Raw genomic sequence first — 26,882 nt, forward strand, 5'->3', positions numbered from 1 at the left:
AATCTTTGCGAAATTCTTAAAATCTTCTAAAATATTTTTATTAGCTTTGAAATATTTTTAAATCTTTTGGAATATTTGAAATCTTTTTAATATCTTTTGAAATTTTTGGAAACAATTTATATATTTTTATGAAATTTCTGTGAAGTAATTTGAAGTCTTTGTAACATTTGTTTAATCTTTACGAAATCTTTTAAATATTCTGATTCGGAAATCTTTGTAAATTCTGTGAAATCATTGTGAAATATTTGGAAATCCTTGAAATGTTTTTCAAATCTTTTAAATCTATGATACATTTTTTAAAATATTTAAAAACATTTGAAATTTTCGTGAAATCTTTCGAAATATTTTGGAATATTTCTGGAATCATTTTATATACTTTGGAAATGGAAATCTGTGTGAAATTCTTGCTTTTTTTAATGAAATTTTTGCCTATTTTTGACAATTTTTAAGATATTTTTGAAATCTTTCTGAAATCTTCCGAAATCTGTTGAATTATTTTGAAAGATTTTGAAATCTTATAATTTTTTGAAATCTTTTGAAATCTTAAAAATTCTTGTAAATTTTTTGAAATTTTTGTGAAATATTTGGACATATTCTAAATATTTTTGAACTATTTTAAACCTTTGTTAAGTCCTCCGAAATATTTGGACACTTTTTTTAATATTTGTGAAATCTTTTGAAATCTTTTCAAATATTTCAAAATCTTTTAAATATCTAAAATAATTTTGAAATCTCTAAAATCTGTTCAAATATTTGTTAAATCTTTGGAATTTGAATCCTGTTGAAATCTTTTGACATTTTTGTGGAATCATTCCAATATTTCTGAAATTTTTAATATCTTTGCGAAATCTTCGGAAATATGTTGAGATACTTGTAAGATGTTTGAAATCATTGTGAAATCTTTGGCATATTCTGAAATATTTTGAAACCATTGTTTTATTTGATTGGATTTTTTTGGGGAAAGTAAACCTGGAATTTTTTCCAGAATAGACCTGAAAAATCAGTAAAAGTCACGGACTTTTAAAACCCATTTTCTGCATCAACCCTATTGATGAAGGTTGTTGTTTTGTTTATCAAGAATGTTTGCAGCCACCATTTTTTACCAATTTATTTTCATGTGTTTTTTCTTCGCGTATGCACTTGGGAGACATCGATCTGGTGAGACAATTGCAAGGGGTTGAACAGGTGTCACGTATCGTGCATTTAGAGTGGCGTCGCGATGCCTGCGGGGGTGGCGAGGTATATCTCACCCCTCAAAGATCAGGTAAAGTGATGGATGGCTGAATAGATAGTCGAGAAAGACGGGATTCTAGAACATTTTTCAATCAAACTAAAATAAGCGTCCGTGAAACTTTTCCTGAAACCTACTCAAATCCTCATCGTAATCTCGACGGGGAAGTTGAAGTGGCAAACCTAACTTAAATTGTTGAAGAACTCTGGTGATGAATTCGATTGATCAAAAAACAGTTTATTTCTCTCACAGGGAGATTCTACACCCTTCGGAATTTTGTTTGGATTCATGCTTAACGTAATTTTTGCCGATTAAAGTTTTTTCGTGAATTTATTTAGAGGCTATCTAAAAATATCTTTAGACGATGAGGGCTTAGACGAAAAAAATATAAATTCTTATGGAAAAATGTGACAATCGATATTTTAAAAACAAAAAATTTTTTATTTCAAATTAAACAAATTTTAATTGAACCAAAAAGAATTAATTTTCAACAAATAGTTGAATCTTCAATAACACCAGATTAATTTTCAACCCGGCAATGCACTTTTAACTAAAACGATGAGCTTTTTAGAAGACATTTGAATTTTCTACCAAATAGTTAAATTTCTAACCAAGAAATATGGATTCTCAATACAGATGATTATATTTCTATGAAAAAGTTTATTTTTCCATGAAAAAACATTAGTTCTGAACAAAGAACGTATATTTTTAACCATATAGATTAATTTTCAACAGGAAGATTAATTCTCTATCAGAAAAGACAAATTTTCGACAAAATAATTAAAATTTCAGTTAAAGAATTCATCTTTAACAACATAAAAAGAATTTTCAACTGAAACTGTGAAACGTCAACCCTACAAGTGAACTTTAAAGAAAGCAATTGAATTTCCAAAATAATTTTTTAACCAAAAAAGATGAGGTTTCTACAAAAATAGATAAGATTCAAACTAAATAGTTAAATTTCCAAACAAATAGTTAAATCTTCAACCAAAAAGATGAATTTTCTACAAAGAGAATTTTCAACGAAGATATATAAATAGTTTAAACAGTAGATGTAATGCTGTCCAAAAATGTATTTGATTACTTTAAGTTTATAGTCTTTCCTTTCTTAAATTTGTTAACTAAATAGTTAAATTTTTAAACTAAAAAAGATCAGTTGTTAACTGAAAATGAAGTAGTTAAATTTTCATTTAAGATTTAGCAAATGGTCTAATTTTCCACTAAATCGTTGCATTTTTATTTCAAAAAGACGAAATTTTTACAAAACAGTTGAAGTTTGAAGAAAATAGTTTAAATCTTATTTTAAATAATTAGTTTTTAAGAACAACAAAACTAAACAAGATTTTTTTATCTTTAAGAGTTAAGTTTATCCAACAAATAATCGAATTCTTAAATAAAACAGATTATTTTCTACCAAACAATTCCATTTTTAATCGTAAAAATTAATATTCTACACAAAGACGAATTTCCAAGAAAATACATCAAATTTCTACCATAGAGTTAATTTTCTGCCAATTTGTTGAAATTTCGAGCTAAAAATACGAACTTTCTGCAAAACAATAGAATTTCCAACAAAAAAGAGTTAATTTTCAACCGAAACAGAATAATTTTTAATCAAAGAAAATAAGCAAGGAGTGCTTCGTTGCTAACTGTGCACTTCTTTCAATCACGATAACTTACATTTTTGTTACTATTTAAGAATTTTAGAAAATTATTTGCAATTTTCCGAGACAGTTTCTGAAAGTTAATAAAAATTTAATAAATATACTATAAAAGTTTCTAAATTTCATTTTCAGAAATCTAATTTCATAAATTTCAGTTACTTCAGTTTCCTAAATGTATTAGAAAATAACAGAATAATTGAATTTCACTCGACACTTTCTTGTTGAAAATAGCCTGGGCAAAATCTTTCCACGTGAAATTATATATAAAGGAGAGTGTGTGCGAACTACGAACTTACGAAGAAACACCGAAAAGTCGCATTGGATTCTGTAAAACTCTACTTTTCGAAAGAGGGCAGTAAAGGTGGATTTAGAGCTTTACTACTTTCAAGGAGCACTATGGATTCGATTCGGACAAGACACGTAAAATAAGATTTTTATCTGTGCAGCTGCAGTTTTGAACTGGTCGATTTTCACAGGAATTAATAGTTTACAGATTTAGAAAGGCCAACTTAAAAACAATTAAAATTGCATTATTCTTTATTGGAAGTTCTACTTCTTGAGTGAAAATTTAATTAATTTTTAGAAAATTCAACTATATTGGTAGAAAATTAACCTTTTATGACAAATTTATATTTTAGTGTTGAAAATTCAACTGAAATCTTTCGTGGTAGCAAATTTAACTATTTTCTTTTAAATTAGTCTTTTTTGGTTTAAAAATTCATATATTTTCGTAGAAATTTCTTGCTTTTGGCTCAAAATGCAACTGTTCAGTTTAAAATTAATCTGTGTTGGTTCAGCATCCAACTACTTTGTTAAAAGTTCGTCTTTTTTGTAGAATTCAACTGTTTTTGATTTTTAAACAACATATTTTTTGTTTGAAATATCAACTATTACATTTTTTAAAAAGAATTCGCTTTTTTAACAAAAAATTAGACTATTGGGTTGATATTTGGATTCCTTTGTTAAAAATTAATTTTTTTTAAGTTTAATCATATTAGATGAAAATATATCTCTTCCGTTAAAAATTTGACTATTTTGTTGAATTTTCTTGTTCATGATTTCAAATAAAAGTCGAGTTTGGTTAAAAATGCATCTCTTTTGTTGAAAGTTGAACTATTGTATTAAAAACTCATTTTTTTCTGGATAAAAATTAATTTTTTCGACTGAAAATGGAACTTTCCGGTTTTTTATTAAAAATTGATCATTTTAAACTGAAAACTCAAGTAGTTGGGTAAATTTTGAAACACTTGTTTTGGTCGAAAATTCGTCTTTTCTGGTAAACCAATTTTTAAATGTACGTAAGTTAAAAATTCCTCTCTTTAAATACAAATTTAACTATTTTGTTGAAAGTTCGGCTTTTTCGGCTCATTTAATATCTATTTTTGGTTTAAAATTGAAACATTTTTTGCATAAAAATTAATTTTTTAACTGTAAATGTAAATTGTCTATTTTTTGTTAAAAATATATATTTTGAATTGAAAATTCAAGTACATGGGTAGAAGTTGAAGCACTTGTTTAAAAATGTATTTTTCGGTTGATGATCTTTTTGGTTGAAAATTCGTCTTTTATGGTAAAAAAATTAAGATGATGTAAGTTAAAAATTCCTCTCTTTAATTACAAATTTAACTATTTTGTTGAAAGTTTGGATCTTTCGGCTAAATTCATCTGTCTTCAGTTCAAAATTGAAATATTTTTTGGATAAAAATTAATTTTTTAACTCAAAATGTAAATTTTCTATTTTTGTTTAAAAACTTATTTTTTGAATTGAAAATTCAACTGCTTAGGCAAAAGTTTAACCACTTGTTTAATTCGGCTAATGATTCATCTTTTTGTTTGTAAATTCGCCCTTTTTGTTAAAAAAAATGTTAAAATTCAATATTTAAATGAAAAATTCCTCTATTTAATTATAAATGTAACTATTCGGCTTAAAGTTCAACTATTTTGTTCGAAACAAATTTTTTGTATAGAAAATTCATCCTGGATGAAATTTCAGCTTTTTTGGATAAAAATTCAAAATTTTATTTTGCTGTAAACATTTAACTTTTTCGGGTTCAAAATTGGTTTCGTTTTTAACTGCGAAGTCTGTTTTTGTTATTGAAACCGCTTTGCCAGAAATGAATGCCGGGAACTGGTTAGCGATTCTTTGAAAACAAAAAGCGATTGTTGAGCGATAACGAGCACGTGGCTTTTAAGCGCCAGCACAATAATTGGTGCGTTAATTTCACCGCCGCCGAAAATGCCTTGCTCGTATAGTCGTGGTCGATCGTAAAAAGTCGATATTTTGGTCCGCTCGTTACGATCGCATTTCCAAAGACCGTTGCTCGTAAGTGTCTCCTTTATTGCAAATTCCATTACGCGTTTAGTAGAGCTTGCACGCCCACATGACAAGGACAAGGGCCACGTGTAAGGTTTCTCGTGTGAAACATTCTGCCCTCTTACCATTAACTTTCCTACTTCAGATCTCATCCCCAAAAACAAACTTCCTCTTCTTCAACCCTCATTTCAAAAGAAAACAAGATTTTTCGATTATTACGGTAGGTTCTTACAAAGCGCCTCCACTTGCCAAGTGCCTCTCCCTTCCATTACCTCTAAAGTCCGTAAGCGCCTCAGCCGTGTATTAGATGCGCATGCGCGAGACGATATTTCACCCGCCAATGCGTCTTAAAGATATTTTCCGCCAAGCCTTAAGGGTGTGGCGTAACTTAGCAGGCAGGTCGAAAGTTGTGTTTTCAACCCTAGACTAGAAAGTAGAAACAGACGACTGCGAAAGTAACTTTACGCCGTAACCGGTATCGAAAGTATATACATTCTACTTTATCTGCAGTTGTCTGCAGCCATTCTCCCTCTTATCGAACCTCGTTTCGAGAATCGTGTTATTCTAACCTATATCTGTCACTGTCTACGCATTTACAAAGAATAACAGCTTTGATGAGACGTAAAGAAGTTTCAGGCATCTCAAGTCAAATTTTCGATACATTTTTTATGAAAAAGTGTATGCTTAAGTCGGGGCGAGGCAACAATTTAACTCGTGTGATATCTGCCCTCGCTTCTCTCGGGCAGCTAACTTCACCCTCGTGCAATTGTCCCCTATCGCCCTTAACCTCCCTAATATTCTAATGTGTATAATTATTAAAATCTTAAGGGCATGTGATACAGTTTTCCCGGCTTTTTTCCACAAAAATGAAAATGTTTAAAAACTGAATACGGAGATGCTATAAAATATCATAACGGACGTCCCCGGACTCTTTTTTGAGGGATAATAACAAAAAAAATTTAGTGTGCTATGTAAAAATTTTATGCATATGCATTATTTTGAGGTTACGTCGTTTTTCATCTCTGCCTTTCCGATAATTTGGAAATTATTTAAAAAATAAACTTTTTTGATTGCCTGCAAACACGGTTAGTTCCGGGAGATTAGTTACTATGTTTATTTGTAAGTCCAAAGTTTTCGGCCAAAAATATTGTGTAGTTTGGAAGTAACGCTCGGGTGAATTGTAACACACATAACCTCGAAATATACACGCACGTTGTCAGCAATATTAAAAATTTTTTGATAAAAAAAAACACAAAAAAAGTGTATGGGGACGTCCGTTAGCATGTTCGCTATCATTTCCCAGATTTTGAAGGCAAAATATTTCTTATCCTAGGAATAAAGCCGGGGGAATCTAACACTGAAAAAATCGATACTATTTCCTAAGCGCTATGCAAATTAATCGCATTTTGCTAAATTAAAACTTTTTTAAATTAACCTACAAAAAAGTGTGTGGAGACGTCCGTTAGCACGTTCGCTATCATTTCCCAAATTTTTAACACAGAATATTTATTATTCTAGAAAAAAAGCCGGGGGAACCTAAAACTGGTAAAATCGACCATTTTCTAAGTATCACATTCCCTTAAGTATAATTTTCCCTTAATCGCTCGGTTCTTGAAGTTTATTTTACAAATTAATTATATTTGATGCTAGGCAACTTCAAAGAAAGGTTTATCCGAATTTCATTACCGCCAAACTGCAATTTTAAAAACCCCATTAAATCAAAAAAGTTGTTAACATTCTAATTTTCTATTATGCTGTCATTTTTTGGATTTTATTTCATAAATTACTTGTATTTGTTGTCGTATAACAGTGAAAAAAAGTTTCAATTCAATATCTTAATCATAACGCTGCCATTTAAAAGAACCCGTGCATAAATTTCGAACTAGCCCCCATCGGGGCCAGATCGCGGATGAAACAAGCGCCTAGACCGGGATCAGGTCAGGACCCCCGATCGAAAAACCCGATCGGTGCACGATCGGTACTCGATAAGTCTCATTATAATCTATTTATGAATTTCGCGAAGTAAACTCGAAACTGGTGAATGGTCCTCTCTTTTCGACGGCCACCTCCATCTTTGGAAATTATAGAAAAGGTTTCAATGTTGCTTAGAGCCTCCGTGGTTTCATATATAGCACAAGTTACAGCTAAAAAAATCTATATATAAGAGCATTAGTATTTTAAGTTAAAATTAAAGTAGTACGGGCAAGTAAAGAACATTTTTCAGAAAAAAATGTTTATCTGAAATAGACAGAACAAGCGCACTTTATCTGCCCGTGGAGCGGCAGTAAAATAGCACTTTATTGTACTGCGGTGAGCCGTACGTAAAGTGACAGCAAGGAGGAAGAAGTGGGTGAAAGGTAAAAGAAAAGTGAAAAAAAGAGTGAGAAGAATTCATCTTAAAACTACGTTTAACTACGAAGTGGATTTTTGACTCCTAACGTTACCCCACGCGCGTATGTGTGCGGTACAATTAAGCGCCGTTTTCCAGAAAAAGTGCTCTTATTCTGCCTATTTCAGATAAAGTATCGTATGATCCACGTCACTGAATTCGTTTTATACTTGGATGCCATTTTACCGTCCTCGCCTTCGGCTCAGACGTTAAATTTTGCATCCTCGTATAAAGTTTAACTTTACTGCCTAGATACGTAATCTGCTATTAATTATACTTTTAGTAAACGTAAGATTATTGTAGATGCTGTAAGTTGCCAGGAAAAGGTTGGTTCTTACACGGAGAGAACTGGTAGAGTATATGCTACTATTCGCGTTTAGTAAGCTGATTTATAGTAATAGTAACTACTCGTTGATTCAAGAACACTAAACAGCGTTGTGTTGATTCTACTGAACAGAAGAGTACGAAGGCTGACTATCTGTTCAGTAAAATCGACTGTATAGTCCTCTGACGGTCCTTAGTTGTTAGTTATAAGTATAAAGTTAACCTCTCTGATCCGCTGGCCGGCGCCGAACGCGTAAGAATCCATTCCTAGTTTTTCAAGCTGTTGACAACTAGTCTCGATAGGTGAATGGTTAGGGTCCTTGATTAGCGTGCGATAGGTTATGCGTTCGAATCCCCCTCGTTGCGTGCGAAATTTTAATTGTTAATAAAGTAGTAAAAATACGATTTACCAATTAATCATATGTAGATGCATGTATATCTTGAAAAAAATCATGTGCTTTGTGTAATTATAAATTTTTAAGGATTCTTTTTTATAATTTTAAGCGCAATTTTACTAATCACTGAAGAGTAGCATCTACTGCGCACGCAGTCGCATGTACGATTCTTGTTCAGTAGATCGCACTCATCTTCGGTATGTTCTACTGAACAGGAATTGTACGTGCGACTGCCTGCGTAGTAGAAGCTACTCTTCAGCGACTAGTAGAGTCGACTCAACACGCGTTCAGTAGATTCTACTCTTGTAGTGGCCCGTCCATAATTTACTATTCCGCTTAGTGGCTCTAGCGCTTGCAAGGGTAGGAGCCACTGAACTTTTTTCTCCGTGTAATGAAATAAAAGTTTAATAAGCGGAAATATTTTATTTAACCATTTTCATTCCTTGCAAATAATTTTTTGTCACTGTACTTTTCAGGAAATTAAAAAAAAACCTTATTAATGTAGTTTAATTTTTTAACGAAAATATTCCCTACAACTTAACCTTTTCGAATGTTTTCAACAAATTTTAGTTGACACTCGAAGAACGAAAATGATGGGAAAATGACCTATAATTTACGATTTTATAAGTTTAAATGCTATTATTTAAAATAAGCAAGGAAAAAATATATTTTTTAGAATTTCAAACTGCGTGCGAAAAACAACCAATTAGATGCCGGGTACGACGTATGCGCAGTTAAAAGTTGAGAAATTGATTTCCTAGAGATTCAAGTTCCAAATTCATAAATTGAACGGGTTGAACAATATTAACTCCCGAAACACTTACATTGCCATGTATAGTGATTTCATTTATATTTATTGAAAAAAGAAAATTTAATTTAATATTAATTTATTTGAGGTTAGGTTTCAATGAGCCGCAAAGCGTAATTACTTACATTAATTGTCCTCACTCATGTTTCGATGTATACTGGCAAGTGCTCAGTTCCTTCGAACCCGTGGCGTACTTGCTTTATCCATTTTCAATACATAAGTTATATGATATATTATAAAAGAATAATATTCGAATTTCACTGCACTATCAGAAAATAATAAGCAGCACTAGTTCTCTGAGTGCACGGAGATGGCGTTTCAGTAGGAAAACGATCTGACCCGGTCTGGTCCAAGTATGGGCCACAGAATTCTACCGATTGGAGCCAGATCGGGAATCCTGATCGAGAATCCTAATCGGGGCCACAACGGTGACCCCAGAATTTGAATTTTCAACAAAAACGTTGATTTTCAGTTAAAAAATTAATCTTTAACAACCAAAAATGAACTATAAAAGTTTATATTCTAACAAAACATATTTTAATTTAAAGTAGAAAACATTCGAATTTAACAACAAAAAAATGAACTCTTAACAAAATACTTGAATCCTCAACTAATTAAATATTAATTTTCAACCAAAAATGTGTATCTTTAACCGAAAAATTGATTTTCTACCTTAAAGGAATAATTTTCCACAAAATTTATACATTTTCTACCAAATTGTTGAATTCTCCAGTCGAAAATACAAGTTTTCTACAAAAAAGTTGAATTTTCAACAAAAAAGTTCATTTTTAACGAAGCTGGAATAATTTGTATCCAGGCAGTTGAACTTGTAACCAAAAAGGGTACATTTTCTCCAAAAATAAATGAATTTTTAACATCCAAACATTTTTTAGTCAAGAAAGAAAAAAAATGTAATAAAATTGTTGATTTTTGGAAACTACAAAGACGAATTTTCAAGAAAATAACTGAATTTTCAACAAACTAATTTTATTTTCAACCAAATATTCAAATTTTTAACCTAAAAATATGAATTCTAACAGAGTTCAAAGCCTGTAAACATTTAATGAAAAAATCATAAAAAATCATTGATAGCAATTGAACCATGAATTAATAATAATAATTAATACAAATTTCCAGAAATGATCTACTTTAACCTAAAGGACAATTGCTTACTTTTTAGTAAATTAATAAATTTATAATTTAAAAAGCTTTTTCCTGTTATTTAAAAAAATTTACTAATTAAAATTCTAACTTTTACAAAGAAAATCGTAAACGTCATTTAGCCATTTAATTTTCTGGTACCAGAATTATACAGCCATTTAATGTGTGTTTAATACTCCATGCTTAGTTTCTTCTAATTGCCTAAAGTAGGTCTGGCATTTAGCAGATTTGTTGAGTATTCTTCTAAATGGTAAATATTTTGTCCCACATTCTTCTGAACGCGGGCAGTCGACTGAATGCCTAAAACTTCTCAATGCTTACGACATATCAGAAGATAGCAGAAAATATCGTTTTTTAAACGGCTATAAATAGTGAAATATTTCTCGGAAAATTGGAAATCGATATTATCACCCATTTGAAGATAAGAAGGTGGAAAACGAGATTCTATTTCTATTTATTCCTTAAAAGATTTAAAGTGATATACCTTTGTTTGTTTTAGGAACCTTCCAGGTGCCCTTCTCATCTTTTGGTAGGTAAGTTTTTCTTTATTTTATATTTTTATTGGATTATTCTGGAATTATTTATTATAAGCAAATTGGCTGATCGTGCACTGTATTTAATGTCCTTAACGATTATTGAGAACGTTCTATAATGCTCGGAGAATCCTGCTCACATAGCGGCTTTACGGTACCAAACGCAAAGGGAATACATTATTTCCGGTGTAAATTAATAAGTTGCTAGTTGATAATTCCACCAAAAAATATTTTAATTTTGAATGAAAAAAAGTCTAATTAAACCAAAAAATACGAATTTTCAACTAAGAAAACAGTTGATTCTCAACCTAAAAATATGATTTTTTAACGAGTTGAATTTTCGACCCAAAAATATGAGATTTCGACGAAATTAATTGAATTTTTAACTAAAAAGATAAATTTTCAAGAAAAATTGGATTAGTTACATTTTCAGTTAAAGAAATTAATTTTTAATCAAAGAAAATAAATTTTCAACAAAAAAAAAGAATAGTTAAGTTTTAAATTAGTAGCATAATTTGTCAACAAAAAGAATTTGAACTTTCAAAAAAATAATTACATTTTCATCCAAAGAAAGTAAGTTTTAACTAAATAAATCAAGTTTCAACTGATGATATTTTTTGTACCAAAAAGAGGAATTTTTAACCAAATATTTGTATTTTCATCTAAGATAGATCAATTTTCAAGGAAATAGTTGAATAATTTTCAACCAATAAGATAAATTTTGAACAGAATACATGAATTTTTAATCAAACATTTGAATTTGAGGAATTTTCAGCCCAGTAGTTAAATTTTTCACAAAATAAATATATTTTTTTACCAAAAAGATAATTTGTGACAAAGAAGATTAATATTCTACCACAAAAGACGAATTTTTAAATAAATAACTGAATTTTGAACAAAAAAGAAGAATTTCTAACAACAACAAAAAAACAGAAAATCGAGATCAAACGAGATGAATTTTCAAGTTAAAACGACGATTTTTTATCTTAAAAGTTGAATTTTCAAGCAAGGAAGATTTATGAATCAACAAAGAAAAAAATGTAAATCGAGAATATTAGAATAATTATTTTTCAACTAAAAAAAAAAACGAATTTTCAGCTAAAGAAGATAAATATTCAACAAAAAATGTAAGAGTTAAATTTTCATTTGGGAACATACGTTTTAAACTACAAAAAAAAAAGAATTTTCAACAAAATAGTGAATTTTCTAACCGAAGAATTAATTTGTAACCAAAAGGATAAATTTCAAATTATTATGATTACTTTTATATCAAAAAGACGAATTCTCAACAAAATGATTTAATTTTGACCTAGAGAGGATGAATTTTCAACTTAAAATGGAATAGTTAAATTATCAGCAAAAAAATTAATTTTCAACTAAAGAAATAAAGTGTTTGACTAAAAGTATGATTAGTCACAAAGAAAATTAATGTTTTATTCTAAAAAAAAAGAAGAATGTTGAACAAAATACAGGAATTTTCAACCAAATAGCTCTGTGTTTCAACTGAAGAAGATGAAGTTTCAACCAAACATGGAATAATCATATTTTCATTAAAAAAATATTATTTAACAAGACAATTTGAATAAAATAGCTAAATTTCAAAGAAAAAAAGGTTTTCAAGTAAAACATTGAAACATAAAACAAAACATATTTTTTTATGAAGTAGTTCCACTTTCGACTGAGTAGTTAAATTTTCAACCAAAAAAGATGTAATATCTACCAAAATTTATGAATTTTCACCCAAAATCCATTACTTTTAAATATAGTTATTGAATTTTTAATAAAATAAAAAGTCGAATTTTTTTTCAAAACTAGACAGCCTTTTTTCATTTACGCCTGGCTAGTCTAGTATATGGGCAATCCATTAGAATTTTCAAAGTCCCACTATTTATACCGAAAAAATCCAGCTATTTTTACCGAAATTTCGGTACACGTAGCCATGGCCTTAAAAGAATTGGTCACGTGACTATCTGGTACATGCTTTTAATTCGTAAAAATTAATTTAGTTTTTATAGATTAAATTGCTTATAATTGATTCAGATTAGCGTAAACTGGGGCTAAACAGCGCTCCCTTAATTCTGCATTTCTGAATGCGATATTTTCTGCACCTACATGCAAAAAAATATAGAGGCTTAAAGCTATAAACAATTGTAAAACTTCAATTGCAAAGCCTAGAATAAGCAATAACACGTATAAATACGTATAAATACAGAATAAACGGCGCGCCGCTTTTCCCCACATATAAGCTGCTTAGCCCCAGTGGACGGTAATGTGGACAAGGAATTAATATTCATATTTAAAAAAATATGCATAAAAATTTTACTCGAGGATAAAACAGATTAATCATTTAGACCGAGCAGCTGGATTAAATTATTTGCGCTGCTGAACACGCGACATTGAAACTTTGGGGTCTGAGGCGCCACAAACCTAAATGGCCGCAAGTGGCTGATGTCCAGCAGCGAACTGTGGAAACTCAAATAAACAATAGCTCAAACTTAATTTCAGTGTCCGTCGAACAATGGACCTAGAGCGGTTCTCGAAGAACCAGTTTGCTCCCTAATTCCGTTTCGAGGTAGACTTTCATCCCTTAGGTCTAGGGTCGTAAACGGTTCATTAGTGGAACCAGAGGCTCGGCCACTTGGCAATGCAATCAAATCTGTAAATTCCGTGATTTTCGATTCTCGATATTCCATATTGTGCGAAAAACGACTGATGAGAAGTTTGGTAAGTAGACTCTTTTTCGAGTGATTGCATATTTAGATTAGTCCAAATGCCGGTAGAGCAAATTTAATGGCTCTGGTGGAAGAAATTTCTTTGCCAAATTCTGCTAAATTTCTGCGCCAAACGGTGATACATTTTTATTCTAGACTGCAATTTTACTTCTGACAATAAAAGTTTTAAACTTTTGTATCACGTGTAAAATGACGTAGGGTAGACGGGGACAATACCGGCGGTTTAACATTCATTACCGAGTAAAAAGTTAATACGACGTGGTATTGATTTATTTTTTTATTAGTGTACTACATTATTTTATATCCTATTTCCGTACGTATTAATTATCTTAGTAAAACAATGATTTCATAAATAAATTATTTCTAACAAGCTGTATGTCGTCGGTTATGTCCCGCATTAAGAAGTCAAAGTGCTTTTTATTTAAAATAGTTATGAATATGGTATCTCTATGACAAAATAGATTATTTGATGCAAAGAAGAACATCTTCTTTGGTTTTCACACGGGAAAGAATTAACTTTACTCACTTGAAAATTATCCACAAGAAGAATATACTTCTGTTTTTTTTCTGTATGACAAACCCCAACGATGTAATTATTAGATAAAAAGGAAAGTTCTAATCCAGGATTCCTGTTATCGACATGTTAGCGACATCGAGACCATTCTACAGCTCATGTGGTTCGTCTCCATGCTAAGTTTCTAAATATTCTGGATTACGTCATAAAATAATATTTCGCAATTGTAACGAGTTTGCGTGAACAAGTTCAAGTTTATTTATTATCTCAATTAGGCATTATGCGTAAGCAATTTAAAGTTTATATTTCGATTTGTCTTTGAATTTTCTACTGCATCATATAGTTATGAAAAAAAAACAAGGATGACTTATTGCTCCCTAATGGATAATACTGTTAATTAAAGATTTTCCTTTTTATTTATATTATTGAATTCATTCTTTTTCATAAAAAATTCAACTATTTGATTCAAAACTTAGTTATTTTCTTCAAAATTCATATTTTTTGGTCGATAATTGAACTGCTTCATTGAAAGTTGAGCTACTTCGTTAAAAAATAATTGTGTTGGTTACAAATTTAACTATTTTGTTAAAACTTTTGTATTTTGTTGAAAATTTGACTTCTTTTGGTAAGAAATTAATCTTCTCGATTGAAAATTCCACTACCTGGTTGAAAGTTGAAATGGAATTTTTTCTCTCTCTTGATTAAAGAATTTTTCTTCGTTGATTTGAAATTCATTCTTTCAATTAAATTTTTTTGATTAAAAATAATTAATAAATTGATTCAAGTCGAACAAAAATACTCATTTTAACAATTACTTTATGAAAAAATTAGGTTCTTCATGGTAAAAGTATGATTTATTTTTACATCATTTAAATCGTATACTAAAAATGTTTTACTATTCTTATCTTTCCTTTTTTGATTATTTGCATGCAAAAATGTTATATCCTTTCCTTTATTTGTTTTTTTTTCTAAACATCACGTATTACTCTAAAAATAGGAAAACCATCATAACAATTGAAAATTTCTTTTGTTTATATTCCATGTTTATATAATTTTATTTTTATATTTCTGTGTATTTGAAATTTTTGTATTCCTATGATACCATTTTAATGCTAATCTCATAAGAAAATAGTACTAAACAAAATACTAATTTTTAATTAAATTAAAAAAAATGTGAGTTTTTTGTCAAGAATATTTCTTGCAGTAAAAATGATAAACGTTCCAAAAACTATTTCCTCGGGTTGAAAATTCATCTTTTTGGCTTGAGAATTTGATTATTTTGGTAGAAAATTGCAATGTTTCATTAAAAATGTTCATATTTTTGGGATAAAAATGTAACTATTTCGTAGAGATTTCGCCTTTTGGTTTGAAAATTCATCTCTTTTAATATGAATTTTTCTTTTTTTTGTTTAAACTTCAACTATTCGATTGAAAACAAATATTTGTACGTTAAAAATCCAATTATTGAGTACAGGATACAATACTATTTTATCACAAATTTAATCATGTTATGGAAAATTCAACTATTTTGTTAAAAATTCATCTTTTTGTTAAAAAATTGAACTGTTTTGTTGAAAAATTAATTATTTTGGTTGAAAATTCATCTTTTTTAATCGAGAATTCAACGATTTAATTAAAATTACATATTTCTTGCTTGCAAAATTAAACTCTATTCTAAAAAATTAGTCTTTTTGACTTGAGGATTTAATTATTTGATTCTTAATTAAAAGGTTTGGTTTGAAGTTCATTTTTGTTGTTAAAAATTGAGCTCTTATTTTTTAAAAATCATTTTTCTTGTTTGGAAATGAACTTTTTTTGTTAAAAATTAGTTTTTTCGTGTTCAAATTTTAACTATTTTCTAAACCATTCGAATTTTTTGCTTGAAAATTTAATTTTCTTTTGAAAATTCTTGTCTTTTGGTAGAAAAATAATATTTTTCTTCTAAAATTTAACTTTTTGATTGTAAATTTAACTGTTTGGTGGTAATTTAAAAAATTGAAAATTCATCTTTTTGTGTTGAAAATTCAAATATTTGTTGGAAATTGCTCCTGTTTTGAGATCATTGTAGGCTGCGAAGTCTACAGTTACTTTCATTCGAAATTTTAATGTTTTCTTTTATAGATTTTCGTTTTTTTTTTTAATTTGCGTTCTTTTTTTTTCATTGTGTTCTCTTTTTTTCTTATTGACCTTCTGAGAAGAAAAGTGTTTTCTATTGATTTTCTTATTTTTTTATTCCTTGTAAACGGACAAAAAATTCTTGAGGCGAACGAGTGAATCGAGAATATATTAAATTCAAAGAAAGTTTCCGCTTAGATTAGGTAAAACGTTTAGTTAGAAGAGTTAAACATTTAGTTACTTTATGTAAACTGTTCTCGTAAGTCAGTAATTTGGATAAAATCGTTAAGTTGGAGCATTTATTATTTTCGACAGATTATGCATAATTTTATTATCTTTAGATTAGACAAAAATTTAGTTGTTATACAAATATTTTAACTTACAGTAGCCAATCTTTGGTCTGGTATCGCGAAAATGAATTTCCCTGAAATCCGTGTAATGCATTTGGAGGTCAAGTTTGTTGTCTTTATCGCGTTTCTATATATTTTAATATAGTGATCGCCTACAATCGAAACCATTGTAAATTATTATTACCGCATCATAAACTCTATTTAATATTAACATTCGCGCACATTTTAAGTGGTAAAAATCGTTTAATTGTCCAAAGTAAATCTGAACTGACACTGCTCCCGCTTAGACCGTCGCCATTTTATTTCGCTGCTCCCACAATGCATCGGCGCTCTTCCGATAATTCCTTCAGACACCTATTCTTAATATCCCTATTATAGCTATACTTATTAGGGGTTTGACAATACGATATCCCTGGTACATGGAAAATGTTCAAAGATATTCATTTTTGCTGATCCAGGGATCTTTCTTAATTCCTTCGTTCGTTTTCAGCTAAATGTTTAGCTATAATGGGGAATAATATCCCTGTCACAGCTCAATTTTGTTTTAACGTGTATCAATTATACTTCCCTCTTATTTCGCATTCTTATATCAAACACAGTCGTTTCAGTTTCAACGATCCTTCTTTCTGACTTTTTTTTTTGCTCCCGTCTACTTTCTTCTTCGACGAGGAGGCACTTAAAGTAGCGCCTTCTGGCGGAAGTCTCGTTTTTTGCCTTGGCACGAATTTTGTTTAACAAATCATTATTTGTTTATTATTATTTTTTTAAATAATCAACTATTAATGTCGAGGTGCATTGAACTACAGCGTAAAAATTATTCTAGGTAATCTGTTAATGCCACTTTATCGATATCAAGCGAATGGGTAGTGTCGCGTGACAACAGGATTATTCCACTGGAAGTGTTTCCCTCGCCAGTATTACGTATTATTGGATTTGTGAGTTGCTGATCGAGTAGTATTAGTCTACTAAAACATACACGTTTCACTATCGATACTGGCACTAATCGAGGTTTATGTAAACTATGTTGAAATCCTATTATTTTTCAATAATATAGTTTTTGTAAATAATAGAAATTTCGGTGGTATAGCGAATAATTCGAACAAATAATTTTTGAAGAACAAGAAAAAACCTGCCTCAGCGAGGATTTGAACCAAAAACGCCACTATCCATGAGTGGAGCGTTTATTGCCTTGTTGGCGCAATTGCCCAGGCGAATATATTATGTATAGTTTATACATAGTATGAAGTATTATATAATATATTCATTTATATTATACATTTTTATATAAAATAAATGAATAGTATACTTAATACTTCATACTATATATAAACTATATATAATTTTTCCGTTCTGACACAGATTTTTTTCTTTCCCTTCAAAAATAATTGTCCGAATTAATCTTTTTCGCATTAAAAGTGTTAATTAAAAAATTAAAAAATATGAACTTTAACATTTTTAAATGGTAAGGACGTCTTCTAAAAATTAATTTTTGTCTTTATAGCAATAAATTACATCCAGCTAAAGTTGTTTTAAAGTTAAAGTTCTAAAGTTGTTTTTAATTTAAATTTAGAATTAATACTTTTTACTTTATTTCCCACTTTGTCCCTTTTTAAAAGAATTCCCTTTTCACTCAATTTGAAAATAAATCCAACTATTTTTGGTGGAAAGTTAATTCTTTTCATTGCAAAATCTACTATTATATTTTTGGTTCAGAAATAAAAATTCGTCTCCTTTGATTAAAAATTCTCTTATTGGATTGCAAGTTTAATTATTTTGTTGATAATTATTTTCTTTTATTAAATACTTATTTTCTAGTCTCTAAATTTAACTATTTTATTTTTGATGAAAATTGATCCTTTCTAGTAGAAAATTCAACTAATTGTTTGACAGTTGAAAAACTTTGTTTAATATAACTTTATAATATAATATAATATAATATAATATAACTTTTTTGTTAGAAATTCATATTTTTGGTTTCAAAATTCAACTGTTTGTAGGAAATCGATTTCTTTAGTTAAAAATTATTATTATTATTACACCATTAAGCCATTTCCCTTTCGGGGTAGGCGTGGCTCACTCGGCAGGGGAAAGGAGTAGTGTGTGGATGGGATGATTATCAAATTCAAATTGAACTGTTCCACTTTCGGTTGAACATTAATATTTAATATTTTTAATTCGTCTTTTTCGTAGAAAATGAATCTTTTTAGTTAAAAATTAATGTAATAACTTAAATTTCAAATGCTGGTTTATGAAGTTTAAAAAAATGGCTCATTATTTATATGGGACCAATTTTTTGGTATTCAAAATACGACAATATTATATGTAGTTTATTGGTTCGCGTCTTCGAGACGCTTGGATTGATATATTAATGAACTTTAGATGACGATTATTTATTGATCAATAACTGCTTAGAAAGTTACAAAAATAAATTCAAATTGTTTCTATGAAGAAAACTTTATAGTTTTAATTTGCAATGTAACTATAGCATAACTTAGAAAGTTGTTTATTTTAACAGAGAACAACAATTGGAATTTTCGGGAAAACGGAAACAGAAGCCTTACAAATATTGAATGTATTCATTTTTTCTTTTGTTAGGAAAAAACCTCCCTCTATAAGGAAGCAAATTCATTTGATACATATGATGCATCAAAATACTCATAAAATGAGCACAAATCAATACATCCATAGTAGTTCGCAGCGGTATATTCCGTTCGAAATATCAACTGTTATATTTTATGATTAGGATTCGTCTTCTATTTCGAAAATTGAACGACTTGGTTGAAAGTTTAAACATTTGCTTAAAAACAAATTTTGCACTTTGAATTCTGCAAAATGAATGTTTTTTTGTGGCCCAAGGGTTGCATGATGCCAAGATTTCACACTATGCGAGCATGAAAAGAATTGGTTTCTAAGGGGCTCGATTTTTATTCGAGCTCGTAAAAACTGGACTTTCATAAGAATAAACCGAATGAATTCGACCTCCACCAAGCAGACTCTATGAATCTCAAGTTTATCCATAAAACTCAGAGGTCGATTTAATACTAACCTTTAAAAAAAACATCATCTTTGCGAACTTTGGCGCGTGTAATCCTCATTATAATTCATAACGATGAACTCCTGTGAGTAAAAATGGTGAAATATATGTTGTAGGGATTTACTGTCAGCTCACTTAGGCGCGGATCCAGAGAAGTAAATTGGAGGGAGTGGCGTCGGAAAATTGTATACCCGTAGAGAGCTATGATTAATTATTTTGACGAATTTCTATAGCCAATTTTATATTATCAATCATGTTTTCCGCACTATGCGCGCGATAAGTTTCTTATTAGCAGTCAAATACTTAAATATAAATATTTCGAAAGGCGCCTAAAAACAAAACTAAATTTCTTGTCATTTCCCGGTTACCGAACATTTTTTTAAGATAATGCAAGCTTTAACTTTTTAATTGCATACATAAACAAATGTTCAATTTTCCTGGATTCTAAAGGACTTTACAATGCTTCAAATATTTTAAGATATTTAAAGTAATATCATGAGATTTCATGCAAAGTCAAGGGATTTCAACGAATTTGATATTTTAATGGATTTCAAGGAATTTATTCACAAGAATTGAGGGATTTCAAAGGATTTCAATTTTTATTTTCAAACATTTTGAATAAATTTCAAGAACTTTAAGAGTTTTTGAGGGTTTTGAAGGGGATTTAAAAAGATTTCCAAGCGTGGAATCCAATATATTTTTAATACATTTCTATAACTTAAAGGGATTTTAAAAGATTTAAAAAAGCTTAGGATAATTTTCAAAAAATCCAAGAAAGTTTCAAGGGATTCAAAACGATTACAAAGGATTTTAAATATTTTAAGATATTTTAAGAGGTTTCAAGAAATTTTTTAATAGATATAAACAATTTAAAGGTATTCTAATTTCAGAAATTTGTTAAACTCTCAAGGACTTTAATCAATTTTATTGTAATATGAATTGAGAGATTTTCAATACCTTTGGATATTTTCAAATATTCCAAAGATCTTTCAATCCATTTGAATAATTTGATGAAATTTCAAAAGATTTTCAGGATTTTAGAGTATTTTAAAAATGGCAAGGAATTTTCAAGATCCTTAAATAGTTTGAAGGGATTTCAAAATACTTCAATGAATTTGAAATATTTAAGGGTATTTTTTAAAATTCCAGGGAATTTCCAAGAAATTTATCCCAATGAAAATTTAATAGTATTTTAAAGGATCTGAAATTTAAAAGGAGATTTAAACGATTCAAAAGCATTTTTTAAAGCTTGAAAATATTTTGAGTTATTTCAAAAGATTTCGAAGATTTTTAACGATTTTATTTTTTTTTTAATTTCATTTTAGACTTTAAGTGGTTTTCAAAAGCCTAACAACATTTCTGGGGATTTTGAAAGGCTTTTATGTTATTTATAATATTTTTGGGAGTTTTTATTTACTTTCACTAACTTGAAGAGATTTCAAAACCTTATTGTCATTTGATACTGCATGAAAAGACACCTCTTCATAATTTTTATCATCTTTAAAATTAAAAAGATATATATATATATATATATATATATATGCTTCAAAAATTTTAATTCGCAAATATTTAATATGGAGTGTTTTAAATGCGGCTTTGTGTAGATAATATGGTGTTAAAAGGTTTATAACTTTTTAATATAAATCAAAAAATGTATTCTTTAAAATAAAAAAAAATTAAAATCTGTTTACATAATGAAAATCCCATTAAAATTTCTTTAATGAAAAATTAATGATGAAATTCCTTTTGGTACCCCTTAAAATATTATAAAAGCACTTCAACTCTTTAGGATCCATTGAAAGACAATACAATTCTTGAAAGACCCCGTGAAATTCTATAAAATCTGATATTCCTCAAAATTCTGGTAAAATTATTGAATTACCTTCAATTTTTTTAGATCCCTTAAAATCATTGAAATCCTCGAAAATCTGGTCGAAATCGTTGTAATCTTTTTAAAATCCATTAGAATTATTTGAAAATATCCTAAAAGCTAATTCGGGTCCTATACAATCTTTGCAAATCCTTCGAAAATCTTTAAAACCGCATACAATTTTTTTGAATTCCTTAAAATCATTTAAGTCGTTGGAAATTTCTCCAAATTGCCTAACTCCCTTTAAAATTCCTTCGGATCCTTGGAAATACCCTTAAATAATTCAAATCTTTTAGAATCCTGGAATCTATTGTAGATATTTAAAAATATTTTCAAATCTTCAAAATCCTTCGTGATCCTGGAAAATGCATTAAAATACCGTATTGAGAGCCTTAGAATGACTCAAATCATCGAGAATCTAACCATATCCTCTGAAAATCCTTTGAAATATATGAAAATCTTGGAAATCGCCTAAATATATCCCTTGGGATGTTTTTCAATGTCTTTAAATCTCATAAATCCTATGAAGCCCTTTCAATACCGCCTAGTAAACAAAAGATTTAAAATTATCTTCAAACCTTTGGAATCTTCAACATTCTCTGAAGTCCCTTGAAATAATTAAAATCACCCTAAAGCCGTGGAAATTCTATTAAATCTTTCGAAATCTTTAGGAAGTTTATGAAATTCTTTGCAATTCCATAAATTTTGCATTAATCTCTTAAAATCCTTAGAAATCTTCGAAATAGTATTAAATTCCTGAATTTTGTCTGGTGAAATTCCTGGAAATGCCTTTAAATCTTTAAAATCACTTTAAATTCCTGAAAAGGTTTCAGTGCCTTAAACATTCATTAAAATAATTAAAATTTTGGGAAACTACGAATTTCCCTGAAAAACTGTTAGATTTTTTTAATCTCTTAAAATCTGTCTAAATCCTTTTAAATCCCTGGAAATTTTTGAAATCTTCTTAACTCTTTCAAAAATATTGCTTAAAACGGCTTTTAGGACTTTTACGAAGAAATAATAATATATCCATTTTGTAACCAAAAGCTATTGTTGCTTGGATTCAGACAAGAAAAAAGAACCCTAAGTTCGAAAAAAGTCGCATGAAATTGACTAATGAATTGATGAATTAAACATTATTTAAATAAAGTATTTTTCAGATATGAATTTTTAATTTTTCTAATTTGATGACTTAGAAAAATTTTTTTGTAAATGGGAAATGACCAGATGGTCCTTCCATAGTTAATTCCAAATTCCAGTGTACTTTTTGTTTTTAGAGCGCCCTGAAACATTTATATTTTTTAATTAATCATAGTCCTGGATGCCTCTGCACTCGTGACTGAATTAAAGTGAAAGTTACATTTTTAGTTTAAAATAGAGCAGAATTGTTTCGGAATTTTTGTATACAATACAGAAAATATGCGAAAGGGGTCGTTATTAAGTTTGAACCTAAAATAGGTTTAATTCCCGAAGCGGGTCTTGCGAGGGTTTCTTGACGAATGGGGCGAGCAAGCGGCGTTCTGAAAGTCGCAGTTTACTCTGGAGGCTATATTAAATTGTGGCTGCAAATTATGCAATGGCTTGAAACATTTTCGATAAAATGTTTATTAACCTACATTTTTTAATTTGAGATTGCAAACATGTTAAGCGACCCAGGAAATTCCGGACTTTTCCTGGAATTGACTGGATTGCAGGTGAAATCATACTAACCCTGATAAGAAAATATTAATTTCCTACTTTTCTGGTATCCTTTAACTCCTTTTCAACTTATAATTAGGTGCGAAATTGAAACACGTATATTACAAAAAATCGTAAAAGAGTTCATTTCGATCCAGGAAATCCAGAATCCGTGAATAAGGATTCTGATGTTGGTAAAATTTTGATAGTGAATTAAAACAGTGCTCTGTGCAGAGAGCCTCATATTTTCTTCATCTCTCCCCAGAGTGGCGTTACTTTAGATTTATAAGACGCACTTTGCGAATAACTCGACATTCTAGCGAGTCGAACTCTAGAATTTTGATAAATTATGCTCTTGTAGAACCTTCAAATCAGCGTAGGAATCATGGGAAGTTTATTGCCTAATTTAATGCGAACATTCTAATCCGGACCTAGTTAAATAAGCACGTTCTGCTTGTTCCATTACATCTACCTCTCCCTCCCATCATTTACCTCCCCTACTCCTTTCTATATTCCCCTACTTCTCATATCCTCCCCTACTTCCCCTCACCACACTTCAATCTTAGCTTTAAATCACTTTCCCAACTTCTTACCTTATCCACTTCCTCCTGTTTTCACTGTCCCATCTAACACTCTCCTTCCCATACTTTCCTATGCCACATTCCCCCTCACTTCTCGTAGTTTCCCTTCCCTAACTTCACCTCATCTCATTTCCCATCAAATTTTCTACTAGAGATACCCTATCTTTTCCTACTTCCCCCATCACTTCTACTTTCCATGCCCCTTATTCGCCTTTCATCATTTCCCCAGGCCCACTTACTTTCCCTATGTCCTCTACTACTTCTTGTAGTTTCATCTCTTCTCATTGAACCTCATCTTATTTTCCATCACTTTTTCTACTAGTAATGCCCTATCTTTTCCTACTTTCCCCATCATTTCTACTCTCCATGCCCCTTACTCGACTTTCATCATTTCCCTAGGCCCACTAACTTTCCCTATGTCCTCTACTACATTTCCACTACTTCTACTTCCCCTTCCCTTATTTCCCGTACTTCCCTACCCTTAATTTCTCCTCATTTCCTCTACTTCGTGTCCTAACATTTTCTTTCACTTCCACTTCTTCCGATACCCCATTTCCTCCACTTCCCTTCACTTCTTCTCGTTTCCACTCAGTTCCATACTTCCCTTCACTTGCCCTCGTTTCCCCTCAGTTCCTTACTTCCCTTCATTTCCTATCACCCCGCTTAGAAAAAAGTACGACGGACGGATGGACACTTGACCGAAAGTATAAGTGTTTCTGTTTGGGAAGGCGTAACTAGAATAAACAAACAAAAATGGAAACCACTTTTCAGATAACTCAGTGCATAGAAAATTGATCGTCTTCAGTTGAAAATTCGCCTCTTTTGCCTGAAGGTCCAACTATTTAGTTGCAAAATAATTTGCTTTGGTTGAAAATGAACCTCCCTGGGTTGAAGACTACCTTTTTTTTAAATTAATCTTTTCGGCTTTCAAATCCAACGGTTTCTTAAACATTGAACTTTTTAGCTTAAGAACTTAATTCTTTCGGTGAAAATTCATCTCATTTGTTACCCATATTTGTTTCGTATAAAAATTCAACTATTCTGTTAAAAATGCAATACATTCCAATATCTCAAGAATGTAAAGCGTTTCATATTTAATTCAATATGCTACCTGCATTAATTTGATTTAAAGAAATTTATTCTCCTATTTCCATAAAGAAAAATCACCCTTTTTCCTGAGCTATTTCCCCTGTTTTGAGATAATTTTGAGCTATGCAATCTGCTATGCATATTCGTTTAAACACTTGAATTTCAAAGTTTTTTACTGCTCCAAATTTTAAATTAAAAACGAAAGGTGACAAAGGATTAGCATTTTCTATCAGAGAAAATTTTGTATTTTAAAAGAAGTAACCAACCAGGCCGATTTTTCACGGAAAGTTACTGCGCACCCCCAAATTGCAGCCCTCTACGTTTCACGCCCCCAGGGCGATATTTTGCGATTGCCTATATTGATAACTCAGACCAGTTTGGGTTACCCCGACAAGCTGCGCGTGCCTAGGGCGTGGAATTGTATCACAAGGACTGCAAAAAGGACGATATTGCCTTATATATACCAATCAACGCACACCCTCACGCAAATCCTCATTCCTGAACTACCCTCTCGACCAAATGAGAAAAAGCGCTCCCTTCTTCAGTTCTTCGCCCCTAGATGTACTATTCTAGAACTAGTATACCTCTACTGCCTAGATTAGAAATTATTTGTGCTAGGGCAGCGATATTAGATAGGCAGGGTGAAATCGAGATAAAGATTCCTACCTTGCCGACTTAGAGAATATTCTGCAGCTGAAGTGGTTCATATGTCAAGGATCGCAGTCCGTCCCCTTGTTTATCTATTATTCTATTCCTTTTTTTCGAGTTCTGGATCAAGATTCCTACCTCGGCGACTTCGAGACTATTCTACAGCTCAAGTCATTCGTGTCCTAGGGATCAAAGTCCGTTCCCTTTTTATTTCGTTTTTTTTTTTATTCTAAATCAAGATTCCCACCTTATCGACCCCCTCCCCCTTAAATATAGAAAATTCCCAAAAACGCCTAAAATGAGAAATTTGGTCCTAATTTTTTCCCTTTTCTTCTTTCTTATCACGCGGTTACGATTAATTTATTTATGAATATGAAACAGAAATTAAAGAGAGTAGAAAACAAGATGCATTGAAAGAGATTATTTTTCTGACACCAATTTCAAATATTTCCTAAAACAGGGAGAATAAGGACATTTTTCACGAGATTAGGTAATAAAATCTTTAAAACTAAATTAATTTTTGTCGAACAACTAAATAGTTGCCTCTCCCACACAAAAATACCCATTTTTTACAAAAAAATATGAATTTTCTACTAAAATGATAAATCGTGATCTAAAGAAATGCATTTTTAACAAAAGTATTTCATCTTTTTACTGAATAGTTGAATTTTCACTAAAAAATACGAATTTTCAAAATTATAGTTTATTTTCCAGCAAAACAATAATTCTCAGTCAAGAAAGACAACAATTTTCAACAAAATTATTTAAATTTTTAAGCCGAAAAGGTGAGTTTTCTACAAAATAAATGAACTTTATACCCGAAAATACGAATTCTCAAAAAATGTTCAACCAAGTAGCTGAATTTTCTACTGAAAGAATTGAATTTTCAACCCAAAAGGATGAATTTTTGAGAATGTAGGTATACTTCTAAACAAAGAGATAAATTTTGAAAGAGAATGATGAATCTTAAAACATTTTTAAAAAATGTCCACAAAAAAGTTCATTTTCAACCAAATGCCCGAGTAAAAATGCTTCGACTTGAGTTCGACTTGGTTATGTCTTAAGTTCGACTCCAAGGCATCGATATCTGGCTGCGTCTGAAAACTGAGTGGAGACATAGGCCTTCGTCTTACTTTTATGGCCACGACAGGTGAGACGGCGTTTACATGTCTCAAGTCGAGCCTTGTCTTGGCTAAGACGACGTTTTTCGTTTTACGTTTTTCGGCTCATAAATAAGAATAAAATTGATGAATGAAAAATTTGTAATTATTAAATTAGTTATTTTTAATTTAAAAATTCAGAATCGATGTTTCTGAACGATAATAACTCTTAAAAATTTTCTTTAAAAAATACAAATTGTAACTTTCTAGAAGGATCTCCTAAGCCGTCAGAAATACGTAAAAACAAACAACATTTTCGGTATCATTGTCAAACAAGTATAATACAAATAACA

The 26,882-nt window shown here is 30.2% G+C and overlaps 1 protein-coding gene across 5 annotated transcripts in view; it reads left to right on the plus strand.

The window, feature by feature from the left end:
* LOC117179404 (stress-activated protein kinase JNK) overlaps positions 1 to 26,882 on the plus strand; it is a 473,020-nt gene that overhangs the window by 251,329 nt on the left and 194,809 nt on the right. For 4 of the 5 annotated variants that reach the window (XM_033371160.1, XM_033371161.1, XM_033371164.1 and 1 more), the window contains one exon: positions 10,786 to 10,819. The gene's annotated coding sequence lies outside the window, so the exon portion shown is untranslated. The remainder of the gene's footprint in view (positions 1 to 10,785; positions 10,820 to 26,882) is intronic. The other variant, XM_033371162.1, reaches the window with a different exon arrangement.

This window comes from Belonocnema kinseyi, chromosome 9, assembly GCF_010883055.1.
Source record: "Belonocnema kinseyi isolate 2016_QV_RU_SX_M_011 chromosome 9, B_treatae_v1, whole genome shotgun sequence".
Taxonomy (NCBI): domain Eukaryota; kingdom Metazoa; phylum Arthropoda; class Insecta; order Hymenoptera; family Cynipidae; genus Belonocnema; species Belonocnema kinseyi.